The sequence below is a fragment of the Triticum urartu genome, chromosome 1A (assembly GCF_056163025.1).
Source record: "Triticum urartu cultivar PI428250 chromosome 1A, HENAU_Tu73, whole genome shotgun sequence".
Classification (NCBI taxonomy): Eukaryota; Viridiplantae; Streptophyta; class Magnoliopsida; order Poales; family Poaceae; genus Triticum; species Triticum urartu.
In genome coordinates, this window is record NC_141873.1 from 27,888,118 (window position 1) to 27,902,350 (window position 14,233).

Sequence of the window (14,233 nt, forward strand, 5' to 3'; positions counted from 1 at the left end):
CCTTCATCATGGCCCGACGCATGCTCGCGGGGCTTAGCCCCGCGCACGCCGCCCACGTCACCCATGGCGCCGCGTTTGACGCGTGCCATTCTGGACGTGCGCGGCGGAAGCGGAGAGATATGCGGCGTGACCTAGGCCGCGCGTGCCCGTGCACTGTTTTGGGCCTGGCCCAACAGCGCTCGGCACCGTGTCTGGCCCAGGCCCGGGGGCTCCTGTCGGTGTACTAGAGTGGGGGTACCCTAGTACCGCGAACTCGTGCACGGGCAGTCACAGCATCCCCGCAGCAAGGCTTGCCGGGTGACCGCCAAGACCCTCCGCGGCTACTTTGAAGACCATTCAAGAACAAAGTACCCAAGACAAGACCCCGGCGAGAGGAGCTTGCCGGGAAAGCTATCCAAAGCATCTCCAGGCCCCGGCAAGGGGAGCTTGCCGGGAAGGAAACGAGACCCCGGCAAGAGGAGCTTGCCGGGAAGGCCAACCCAGGCATACCAAGAAAACCTGCCGCGGTGCGCCACGCGTCCCGGCAAGACTCGGTGAGCGACTAGCTCCCGGACGCGACAAGACGATGACCGCGGCGAGGAGTTTGCCGCGGGAACCGCCTCTCCGAGCCCGCGCTCCAGCACAACCACCACGTGTCGCTCTGGGGGCCTCTCCCAAGCACACGTGGCAGGAGGTCGCGCAGCTAGGGGTGCGAGGTGGCGAGCAGGCGCTGACGAGATAACCATCGTGGCGAACGGTGGTGTCCCTAGCGGTCCCCCTCGGTACTGTTTAGGCGACACAGACGGGCATTTAATGCCCTTGTCCCCTGCCGTCAGGGTTAGGTACGATAGCACTGTAGCAGGTAGCTGTGCCTGCTACAGCACCTAGCTGTGCCTATCCACGGCACCTTTTCCATTTTTGCCCTTGACCCCCGTTGCTCTATGTCGGTAACCCCTTGAGTATAAAAGGAGGGCCGTCTGCAACGTAGTGGGGGGTCGGCCATTCTGAGAGCCTTCGGGAGAAGGCCATTCCCACGCCCACGCTCGGTCTCGCTAGTCGCCGGTGTGTACTCTAGCACCCCGCGCTCCCGAGCTAGAAATCAATACCAAACCACAAACCAGGAGTAGGGTTTTACACATCCGTGCGGCCCGAACCTGGGTAAATCGCTCGCGTGCTTCGCCTCGATTTACTCTTCGCACGACCAACCGCCCGCGTGCTTCGCCTCGATCTGCTCTTCGCGCAACCTCCGCCCCCCGCCGAACCGAAAGGGACCCGGTCCGCCGGTCCCATAGGTGTCCGTGGATCAGAAACCCTGGCACCCACCCTCTGGTTTGACTCACCCTTCGATGGCCATGCTCATGCAGGTCCGCGCCAGGGACGACCAGGAGCTCTCTTCCTTGGCCGCGATGAGGAACCCCATACTGCCGGCTTGCTCTGCCCCAGATCCGGTCCCTCTCCAGCAGCCCACTGGATCTGGTCTGCCTCTCTCCGTCCACGCCTCCAGCAACCTCTGTCATTGCTAGATCGAACCGTCGCCGCCATTGAAAGCACACACGGGATCTAACCCCACATGTACGACGTGGCTGGGAAAACCAGCTCGTACTTCCTCCCATACCCGATTGAATAGATAAAGAAACTTCCGCTATACACAGAACTATGTACAAGGAGGGTTGATGACTTTTGAGCATAGGGAAATGACAGTTGTCGTATCTTTTCTGTTCATTTCACCTACAGAATGATTCTTGCACACAAACTTGATAGAGAAGCATGACTGGAGGGGCGTCAAGGGTCTTCAAATCAGGACCATCTTATCCTATCTATCTATATCTATCTATCTATCTATCTATCTATCTATCTATCTCTCTATCTCTCTATCTATCTATATATCTATCTATACCTATACTAATTACAGACTCTCTAATAATTTGCACGTTAATTAGAAATTAGGAGCCGTTCATTTGGTGGGACCAAATTATTACGGTGTAGATCAATCTATAAATTCCAGGGACAAAAAAGATCAAGAAGGCCCAAAACCCTTTCTCGGTTGTAAAAATAGAAGTAGGAAAAAAAACTAAATTATTACGGTGTAGATCAATCTATAAATTCCAGGGACAAAAAAGATCAAGAAGGCCCAAAACCCTTTCTCGGTTGTAAAAATAGAAGTAGGAAAAAAAACTAAATTATTACGGTGTAGATCAATCTATAAATTCCAGGGACAAAAAACGATCAAGAAGGCCCAAAATCCTTTCTCGGTTGTAAAAATAGAAGTAGGAAAAAAAAACTAAGTCAATCTCTTTGCACGGTTCAGAATAGATGGACTCTCAATGTAACCCACGAGCCCACAATTCTCTCTTGGTAGTTTAAAAAAAGCAGGAAAAAAAATTCTAACTCAATCTCTTTTCACGTTTGAAAATAGAAGGAATCTCAATCTATCTAAAACTCCAGTACATCTTCTCGCTTTTGAAAAAGATCCACATATGGCATCTTCTCCACGGCCTGTTCCTTCTTATTAGTCAAGATCAATAATCTGAAGAAATCTCTACGTATTATACTCCATGGCGTCTTCCACTTCTGAAGCAATCTTGCAGCTTGGAAATCTTCTCTCTCTTCTATCATGGAAAAACTGCACCATCTCTTTCAGGCTGAAGGCCCAACCTTGACAACGAAGCCAGTGCTGGATTAATTGGGAGCTGATCCATGAAGCTACCGAGCTGTTGGATCAACTCCTCGCATCACACGACGCACACTCAGGCTCTCAGTAACCTGGGTTCATGCGCTCCAGCCTCAGACCCGTGGGTACTGAGATGATCCCAGCTCTTCGCCTCTCCCTAGGTTAAGCTCCAATCCGATCTGTTCATAGCATGTGCTGCCATGGTTATTCAAGCCGATCATTGGAATTTCCAAACACAATACATGTGTTCCAGCACACAGCCCTGCTGTAGTGCAAACGCCGACTCGCTCTTTGGTGACCAGCTTGCCTGTTCAAACATGTCCCGTGCGTCCTGAGATGATCCCAGCTCTTCTCCTCTCCTTAGGTGTAGCTCTGATTCCATCTGTTCAAAGCACGCGCTGCCATGGTTATTCAAATTCAAGCCAATCGTTGGAATTCGCAAACATCCATGCCGCTGTGAAACGCCGACTCCCTATCAGGTGATGAGCTCGCTGGCCTGTGGCCTGAACATGGTGCTACAAATACAAGGTATGTGATTGATTAAACATTAGCTCTAACAGCATGCAGTGACGTGCCCTAGCAAACAATTTCTTGGTAATTTGATCTATGTGGTGCAGACATGCCTGTGGTCGCCATGGTGATGGACAAGGAAGTGAAGGAAACGAGATTATCACGAGAACAAGAAGAACTAGCTCATGTCTACAAGAATCAGGGATATAAAAAAATCTTGCCAAAAAAAGATTTTGTTCATGTGGATCAGGTTTATTTTCTCACACTGTTTTTTCAGAATTTATTTCTTGATGGTTTATACCTGATTTCATTTCATTGTATGGCATGATCTGATCGAGTTGTGCCCAAGGCCATCCTAAAAGGCGTTTTATCACTGCAAATTAGGTCTTATTTATTTCACTCAGGATTTTTCTCAAATTGCAATGTTTGTACACCTCATGGACATAGGGTCGGAGCACAACTATGACCATTAGTTAAGCAACATCAACATGAGCATTCTGTTTGTTGTCACCATCATCCCTGGTCAATCTTCTTCTGCTTGGTGCAAAGCCTGTGTCTGGTAGGAGCCTATCACTAGGCAGGTTAGCTAATGGTCTTCTCGCCAAAAAAGAAAATGTCTTCGACCCGTTCCACAAAATAGACGCACATTATCCAGGATAAAACACAAGGGCGCAATTACACTTTGATTTTCTGCTCTTTGGCATAATATTTCACATTCAAATTTCTCAGTCATTAGTCAACATGGATTTCTAGAACTAACCATTGTTTTTGAGACACTGAGGTATATTAAATATTTTTTTGAAATATAAACATATATAAGGTTATGAATCCTATGTATTCTTGGGAGAAGTTCGACGAAATGCTAATTAGTTACCGGGGGTGAAAACAGTATCATCATTTGAATATTACAAGATGTTGAGTACATAGGTGGAATAAACAATGTTTTACTTACATTTTTTAAATTTAAAACATAAATGTTCACAAATCATTTTAATGTTATGAGATTATGAAACTGATTTTAATGAAAATTTATTGTTATTTTGTGTTATCACTCAACGATTTGGAGAACTTCCAATATATTAGTATTCAAATTCAGAGGATTTTACAAGCAAGTCTTATCTGTGCCATCCCTTTACTACAAGAAGTCCAATATAAATTTCTATTCTTCTGTGTTTCAAGTCTTAATATTGCATTACCATGTACCATTCAAGATATATAACCATATGTGACAAAGAGCGCAGACTAGCCACAGTGCTCGGATATGGTTTCCGGTCGGAGATCCATGGATCAAAGATGCTCTGTATGCCCATGGTCGTTCGCCTCTGAAAGCTCCCTTCCTTCTCAAAGCCCAAGCATCCATCCAATGCATGATTTTCAATGGCATAAAACATGAGCGGACTCCCACACAATCTTGATTTGATGCGACACATATTCAGGAAAATTGAAATTAAATTGCTCCACTGTCCAGAATAGGTGTTGTTTAAATATATTTTAAATAGTTAGATGTGTAAAAGGTCAAACCCTGTACGTAGAAAACTAAACAATGTATTCGGCAGCTCTACAACCTTCGGAGATGAAAACAAGTGATTGCATACGATTTGAGAAAAATTTCACAGACGATTGCATCTTGATATACTGAGCTTTGAGCAATATAATGTGATGCCATATTATTATAAAAAACATTATTTTTGTGGGGTTAGATTATGATTTCATCTAGCTGATATGCATAGCTTCTTTGGTAAATGTCCATGTTTCTAAACGTATATGCTTGACAAACATCTCAATTATAGTGTTTCGTATTAGAAAACATATTTGTTCGTAATATAGATTGAATAAAAAAGATAACTAGCCCATGCGAATGCACAGGTTGACGACTAGTATTAACTAATTGGATGCACTATACGAGGCGCCACGTTAATCCTCATATCTAAACAGGTATTTAACGTTGGATTAAAACATCAATAACCGACATGTATTCTTGCACCGTGATGTTTGCAAGAGTCCAGATGGAATCAAATATGGTTTTTTTCTCAAGAGTCCAGAAGGTATTAAACAATCTATCTCTCCCTATAGAGCGATCTCTCTCCTCTCCATGTCCCCATGTCATGCCGTCTCCTCCTTGGCCTATTCTGTTTTCACCATGTTTCCAGCTCAAAAATTAATCAAGTGCATGTCCGGTCAAGGTTGTGTACGTGCACCTCTAATGAGATATACTTTGCTTTTACAGCCGCAAAGATTAATCAAGTACGTTCTCTGATCAAGGTTATGTACGTGCATGTTCAATAGAGCCAGCATGTACGCGGCATCATGCCGGATGGGCTTCCGCATGACCGCATATAGAAGAAATCAAGTTAACTTGCTTCGTCGTTCTTCGTGGGCCGAAGCTGGCCGACGCTTCATGACGGTTCTCATGCCATCGATCGTGCCTGTGTTAGAAGCCAGAAGAAATTGATCTGTGTTACATCTACGAACAGTACATACTAGCGCATCCAGTGGGACAAAATCGATGAATCTGCTTAGGAATTAAGCTTGGTACAGTTACATGTCTTCTTTACTGTTGTCACTTGATCTGATGATCTTCTCCAATTTTTGTGGCACACAGGTATGGAGATACATGCGGCAGGAGCCAGGTCTTATACTCTTATTTGTGGGACATACAAACACGGCAACAAACTCGTCGAGCTGCCGGAGACAAGCAATAGTATATTCCTTTTTGGAACCGGAGACAAGCAATTGTTCGTACCGTGGCTGCTGCTAGCATATCATTTTTTTGGAGAAACAATAGCAATAATCATATATCTTTTTGTCCAGCAATGGCATCATCAATTTCTATTGATGTGGTAGACACTCAAATCAGGTACACACTCCTAGTAGATTTATTTTATCTTTATCGTTTATTACGAATGGAACAAGTTAAATAAATTTCTGTACGGACAGCCTGACAGCTACATCCTTAAGGATTGTTTTTCTCATGATAATTGATGTGGTTGATTGCTTGACTAAAGCGCTTGAAGGCATGAACTGATTAGAAGTGTATCATGTCTTTGGTGCTAAGTTCAAATTATTATTCATAAAATATGTTTTGTAGCTGGGCACTTGCTACAACTGCTTGCATGTTTTTCTTCCAATTAAAAAGCTATGAAGAATATAGCAATTAATAAATTTGCATAAGATAACAGCTTCTATATAAGTATTTAAACTCTTGACACTTTAGTACTTCTCAATCGAGGTGATGTAATCAATAACATGGTGTTATTTCCCATTGATGCTATGTGCAAAACATTTTAAAGAATTTTGTGTTACTTTTATCCCTTATAATAGGGCAGCTAGAGTGCAAATTAAGCAGATTTATTTCATAAATCTCTACATGCATGCACCTCCTTGGTCTTGGTGGTTTGGCTTACGGGCCCAATAAACCCGGACGGAGGGAGTATCTCTTTGTAACCGTTGGATGTTAAATTACGATATCATGGGCACTTCTCCTTAGCAAACTCCACCTTCTATAACACTCTCGAAGGATTTTTAAGGAAAAGGTCTCGCAGCTTGCCAAAAAATAAAACATGTCCCAAATGTCTGTCCGGCGTGCTATTGATCAGTCTGAAAGGTTTAGCATTGTTCCGATGACATAGCCCTGCACATTCTCTTGCTGGTTTGGCCGCTTCTCTTCTACAAGTCGTCAACAGATTCCTGTCCACATCTCGGCTTCCATACATTTGTGCATATCTTGCACTTCCCGCTCAGAGCACCACAAAGATGAGACACGATCTCCCCTAGCACCTCCACCTCCGGAGTGGAAAGGTCGGACCCAACAACGTATAAAAAATCCATAGTGGTTTCAGCCCCAACAATAATACCAAATTCGTGGTAGGAAAGTGATTCTTTGGCAACAAGCGAGCTATGTTGTCCTCTAATTCAGGTATGGTCTTCGTACCAATTGAAACCCTACAGTCTTATATGGATGCTACTTGATAATTCATAATTCGGATTAATCGATACAAATTTGGTTGATTGGATTTTCATGTCTGGTCTAGATGCCCGCAAATAGGTTCAGATGGAACTGAAATATAGTAACACTTTAGTTTTTGTGAGCCCAGGTTTAGATGTGAATATTTGCAAAGGACATCCACTAGTGTAGCTTACAAAGGTGCGTTCAAAATTACAGCAGACTAAATCATGTATTGAATTGACGTGTCTGTGTGTGTGTGTGTTTAAAACTTGAACTGACGCGTGTTTTATCATTGATAGAAAATTATAGCGAATATATACTGAAATTAGAGTCAAACACCTCCAAGTGCATTTGTAAAGTAGAACAATACAATCTGAAAATGAAACAAACTCGGGGGGAGAAATCTATTTCAAATTAGACTTAAACACCTGTCAAATGTGTTTGAAAAGTAGAACAGTGCATTCCAAAAACGAAACAAGCATGGAGTATGAAATCGATCAGATACTTATTCATTAATCATGAGCTACTGTTCTCTTCATCGGCAATGGTTGTTGCTCTGGTGTGCTGGTCATGTAGGTCCTTAATTAACATGATCACTTACAGACTATCTACTACAACAAGTTTTGTTAGGCAATGGTTTAGGAGGTGCGATGACGGTGGTGTGCCTTCGTCTCGTTCCAGTGTGTGCTGTCTATAGACCTAGTTATATTTTTTGTTACCTTTGGTGTTCTTTGTGTAGCCTTGACAGTCTATGAATAGACCGGAAGTTATCCCCACCCTAAAAACATACTACCTATATGTTGTATTGGCTGAAAAACTCTATGTCCACGTATATCATTTTGATATACAACATACTATGGATCTCGGCTGTTCTTTGCTATTGATAATCTGACCCACCCATTTTCTATTAGCTTAGTAATACAATATATTTTTACAAATATGCCAATATTCACTTCACAAATATGTTTGGTGAGTATTAATTATGCCCTATATATAGGCCATGCCACAACATTCAAAATCCATGGTATGTCAGCCTTATATTTGGATGGAATTTATTGTTGGTATTCGCTATTGTGTTCCCTTCATAGTTGATGAATAGACCGAAAAAAATCCGTAAAAAAAACATCTATATGTAGTATTGGCAGAAGAAGCCTTTATGTCCATGCATGTCATTTAGATCAACCAAATATTACGGATCTCAGTTGTTATTTTCTATTGATAATCAGAACCAGTAATTTCCTATTGTTTTAATAATATAATATATTTTTATCAATGTGCCAATATTTACTCCATAAATATGATTAATGAGTATTAATTATGATATATATATAAGCCGTGCCCTATTGTTAAAAAGAATGATATCTGATTCTTATATTTGGATACAAGTTATTGCTTGCATTAATCACGGGTCGTGACACAAATTCCACATGCTCCCCATGCCTTTAAATTCCGACGATTGTGGCTATTCTTTGCTGAATGAGTTTGATATCTCATTAGGAACAAAACAGATTCGCGTCCTTGTTCGCCTATCGAAGTTCTAAGGAAAACGACTACCGAAGTCGACGGTATTTCTTGAAACGGTTCATCTAGTAATGTTTATACATTTTTACTCTTGTTGTCCATGGATCCATAGCTTCTAAAGTTCAGCACGGATACTCCGTGACATCTGTCATGACATGTATTCTTTGAAACAAGTTAGATCCATGATGGAATGAGTGGATACACGTGGAACGTAGATTTTTACCATTTTGCTTGGGAGATGGCAAGAATCTTGCTAGCATCTAGGCTAATCTTCCAAAGGTAAAATATAGGAGATAACATAAATCTGATAATATTCATAGATCTGATTGTACTATCATGCCTATAATACTATTATTTATGGCTGATATGATTTCCCACACATAGTAATATATCCCTTCTATAATTTGTTGGACTAGTTAGTAACTTATTGTATCGTACGTAAGTCCTCCTTATTTAAATATATCACTTATATGGAATATGTAAATTGATCCCAATGTATATAAGGATCGGCTATTGTTTCATGATAACAGATCAACATGGACGGCGAGTTCCAGCGATACAACAATCTTGTGCACAATGATCTTGACGTCTTCATGACAACTGAACACAACCACCTATTCCCGAACAACCATGATGATGAGATGTATGGTCTGCTTGGAGGCACTGCCAATGCGGGAAAGATTGATAATGCCAGCGATGTTGTTGCAGACAAAGGAAACAACGACGGAGAGACCCATAGTGAGCATAGGATGGAGACAAGGCACGCCAATTATCACCGTCTCCGCAGAGAACAAATCCAACAACTTGAAGCGTACAATACATACTCAATCAATGTTTCTTACCTATCGAAGATGATGTGTACTAGGCTGATTTCCTGAGATGTTGAAATGTCGTGCCTCTGTGTGCTATGTTGTCGAGGTAATAAACTGCACACCTCCAAGATTTATCTATTATCTAATTTTCTCCTGGCAGAAAACAACAGAATCTTGCATTTCTTGAAGCTCTAAACAAATGCAGCCTAAGCTTCCATCATTTTCCTGTGTAGATCAAATGTGTTTGCTCAAGCTTTAGACTCTAAGTACCACAGAAGAAAAATACTAATAACTTGATAAGTTACTACTTGCTAGGCATGCCTTGTAACCATGAAGTTATGGTTAGTCTTGTGGTGAGTGCAGCCCGTTGTACACTTTGCTCAAGAGTTTTCAGTCAGAAATTTGTAAACACAATCCTTCGATCACTACATTGTTAGGCCTCTTTCATTGTAGTTACTCATCATGACATGATATTGTCTTCTGCCGTGCCCTCAATCCTTTTCTCTCTACCTTACAGTACTTTCATGTGCAGTACACATGACAACTTGAAGAAATACATCCACCAAGATGATGATACCCTCCCAGTCAAGCTTGGAGACGGAACCGAGGGTTATGCCAGTGGCTTCATGCTTGGAACCGACAAGTGGGCCAGCATCATGATGAACTGGTCATGGTTTCACAACCACACAAACATCCAGGAAGGTGTCATATGTGCCTTCCACTTCAAGCGCAAGGCAAGGTGTCATGTCTCTGTCACTGTGCATCGTCTCTAGGTGCACCACCGTCAACTACAGCTATCGCCTATACATATGATCCATGTATCGACTCTGCCTCTCTTTGGAGGTCGTACCGTCTTTTGGAGGATGTTAGACTTTAATATCAACCGATTGTCGTGCTCTGTGATCATTCCTCCACCTTCTAAGGTTGTCACCTATTAGTGAATACTATGTTTCTGTAGTTTTATTTCGTGTATTATATTTTTTAAAGTTGGTACTCATTTGCACTGCATACGCACGTTGACAAATGCAACAACAAGATTAGTGCGCACAGTGACGCAAAGGAGGCCCGCCCAGGGCAGGCCCCAGCTACTAGTTGAGTATCTACAGTTCCACAATTGCTCGGAAACTCGCTCGGTTCTACAGCGGTGGGCCAATCCAGAGCCCATGGCAGCCGACAAATATCCATCAAGATATCCCACCCCACCCCATTAGCTAGGTTTCCACTCTCCAGTCTCCACTCCGTGGCGGCGCCGGCTCTCCTTCCCCTGCCGGCTCACGGATCTCGTTGACGCTGCATCGGCCTCTCCCTCGCCGCTGCTTCGGTGCGCCGGCATTACTCCATGATTCGGCTGGACATTGCGCCGGGGGTGAGTTTTGTGCCGCTCAAGTTTTTCTTTATTTGTTCTAATCTGCTCAAGTTTTGTGCTTTGATCTGTTTTGCTGATGTTTTGCTTGATTCGATTTGCTGATGCTTTGCTCGACCCGTGCTACAGCTGTTTGAGTAGTGGTGCCCCAATCTTCTCCGGAAAGATTGAGCCATGACGTGAGCCAACCTGACTGTGAGGCAGCATCAATATCACCATCCTAGGTACCTGGACGGGCGACGCGGGCGATGCCTAAGGCGATCGCCGCGATCTAGACGCCGGCGTCTGTCGCTCCTGGTGCTAGGCATGTCGGGGGTTCGTTCTGCGCTCTCGCCGGCCCTGACGAAGAAGACGACGACGACAGGGACTGCTCCAGCGTCTCGTCGGAGGGGTATTCGGCGACGACATCGAATGTGATCTGTGAGGCGTTCAATCCTGAGTATTTGGAGGAGGAAGTGGCTACGATTGTGGAGGGTGTCGTGCCGATTGACGATCCGGCGCGGCAAGGTCTGCATCCGGAGGACAACGTGGAGGTGGTTCGCCGGATTGTTCATCGGAGGATGGCGGCTTCCGCGATCCGGCCATGGAAAGGCCCCATACCTAAGGTACGTCTTCCGAACTTGACTATTTTCGATCTGATTCGGCCAGATTCTTGGACTATGGTTACTAGAAGAAAGTTTCCTCGCCGGGCACGGGCTCAATCGGCGCCGGAGGTGATCGCGGCAGCGCCGCCAACGGTCACGGTGTCCCAGATCAGAGCGGCTCGACAGGAGCGTTTGAATTCGCTCCTGGGCGCGAGGGGAGGAGTTCTGTTGATGGGCTGCTGTGTGTGTCTGGGCCGGGGTCTGCTGGGTATGTGGCCCAGAAAGAACCGGTTATTGAGCACGTCGAGAGGGTCGAGGCATGCAGTGCGTCCCGATCATCGCTACCGCCCCCATCGCAGCGCCATAGGGTTCTTCATCCGACGCCGACGCGGCTGTTTCGTTCTGCGGGGGACGGCCAGGCTCGGCGCATTCCGCCTCTCGGGGCCATGGCAGGGCGCGGCAAGCCGCCGGTTCCCGCAAAGGCCTCATCTAGCGGGGGGGGGGGGGGGGGGGGGGAGGTCGCGGCGGTGGTGCGCCGCCGCCGGGTGTTGGAAGTGGCCGGGCCGCTCCGCCCCTGCCCGTGCATGGCGCCGGTCGAGGGGGGGGGGGTGCCGCCCTTGTCGGCGGGTCGGGGAACCGGTGCTCCTGGTGGTGCGACCATGGCGACAGCAGGTCGCGGCCTTGGCGTACAGCCCGGGGTTCGGCCGCCGGCGCCTGGCTCGGCAGCTATGGCCGTGGGGCGTGGCGCGGCTCCGCCGAGGCCTCCGAATCCTACGGCGGTGGGGCGTGGAGCTGCTCCACCGAGGCCGCCGATGCATAATGGCCCTCGGCCGGTTGGCCAAGTCAATGGCCCACGGACGGTTGCCCAGGCCACTAATGTCGGCGTGCAGTCTCATGCCGCGCCGCCGCCTCACTATGTGGCAAGGCCGACGCAAAAGCGCTCGGGACCTACGCAGACGAGACAGGACAAGGTGGCTGGAGAGTCTACTGATCCGCCCCGAGGACAGTGGGGGGACGATGGCTATGATGCTTATGGGGATGGTCAGCACCGTGAATCGTCATCTACGGGTGGCCGCCGTGTTTATGCTTGGCAGAGTGATGGTTCCGCTGAGAGGCCGTTCCTTGGCCCTCCGGGCGGTTTAGTCGAGGGTGCTTCTGGGCCGGATTACCGGCAGAGAGGTGGCTACCGTGGTCACGGTGGTGGTCGTGGGGGTGGTCGTGGTCAATTCCGCAGACAGCCTCCGCCGCCGGCCGTTGTGGACCATCAGGCTACCAAGGTGGCGGTCGATCCCGCTCAGGCGACCGCACTGCCTTGCCAGGCTATGGAGGTAGTGACGGGTTTAGCCAACGCGGATGTTGCTATGACTGGTGCTTCAGCTGACACAGGCATCAGGACTGAGTCTGAGAGGGCGTCCAAATGGGCGCGTAAGAAGGAGAAGATGCTATGCTATCGATGTGGTGAGAAGGGACACTTCATTGGTGAGTGCGTGGCTGAGTTGTGTGATACGTGTGGTAAGCCAGCGCATGCCACGGGGGATTGCCTGCTTCTTCGTGATCAGGCTCCGGCTCTTACAATGTATGGAGTATATTGTGCTGAGCTGATGTTCTTTGAGTCCCCGGCTGCGAGAGAGATTCCTGTTGAGACGTAGAGCCTGACTACTAGAATTGTGAAAGCTACCCAGGGAGCGGTTTCTGAGGCTCAGATAGTGCAGAGGCTTCAGGAACTGGCTCCTGGTGATTTTCAGTGGGAGGTTGTCCACATCGAGGAGAGTGTGTTCAGGGTTGACTTCCCATCGGTAGAGGACTTGCGGCGGTTGCTGAGCTTTGGGTTGTGCAAGGTCCCTGGCACTAATTGCATTCTAGAGTTTCACGAGTGGAAGAAAGTGGAGCCTAAGGGAAAGCCCCTCACTCAGGCGTGGCTGCGGTTCTCTGGGGCACCCTCTGAGTCTCTGACGGATGCTCGAGTTGTGGCTAGCCTGGGTATCATGGTTGGCAAAACTGAGAAAGTGGATATGGCACTCACTCGCGCCCATGGGGTGGCCCGACTGCTAGTGAGTGTGCTAGACATCGAGTTTGTCCCGGATGTGGTTAACTGGACTTATAGGGGAGATGTGTTTCCTCTTGAGATTGAGTTTGAGGATTCAGAGTTGTTTGCTGAGGCGGTTAATGGGGCTGATGTGGATATGCACGAGGGTGACGACAATGCGGGTACTAGGGAGGATCCGACTGATGAGGCCGGACAAGAGAGGTCCAACAGATCGGGACCAGTTGCTCAGTTGCCCGAGACTGGGCCCGGGGTAGAGCCGGCCCCATCTCCGTCGGTGCCGAAGAGTACTTTGCGGTTTGGATCCTTTGAGCCTGCGTCTGCCCCTCCTAGGCTTTGGAGCGACCGGGTGGATTCTGATGATGATTTCGAGTGCTCGCTCCCGGTGCTGGATTTTGAGACTGTTGATCGTCCCGTGGTAGGTGACTGTGTGACGGTACACTCGGCGACGACCTTGGAGGGGGGAGGGGACGTGGAGCCTCAGGTGGTTCCGCTCCTCCCAGTGCCCCCTGCGGTCACGTGCATACAGATGTTGGCCGCTTCGGTGGTTTTGCCTAGGGGGGGGGAGTTCGGGGCAGGTGGCCGCGACTTCTTCTCCCCCTATCCTGACGCCGGCGACGCTGGCCGCACCGTCGATGGTCGGCCGTGGGGGAGACCGTTTGGGGCAGGTGGCCCCGGCTCCTTCCCCTTCAGCACCGGCTAGTGAGGCCATATCTATGGTGGTGCTGGGTGGGAGTCTGGGGCAGGTGGCCCTGGTCCTTCCTTCTCCTTCAGCAGTCGGGACGGCGACGCCCTCAGGCTTG

At 47.2% G+C, this 14,233-nt stretch overlaps 1 pseudogene; it reads left to right on the plus strand.

The window, feature by feature from the left end:
- The first annotated feature begins 12,045 nt into the window (after positions 1-12,045).
- Positions 12,046-14,133, plus strand: LOC147988688 (uncharacterized; annotated as a pseudogene).
- The last annotated feature ends 100 nt before the right edge of the window (positions 14,134-14,233 follow it).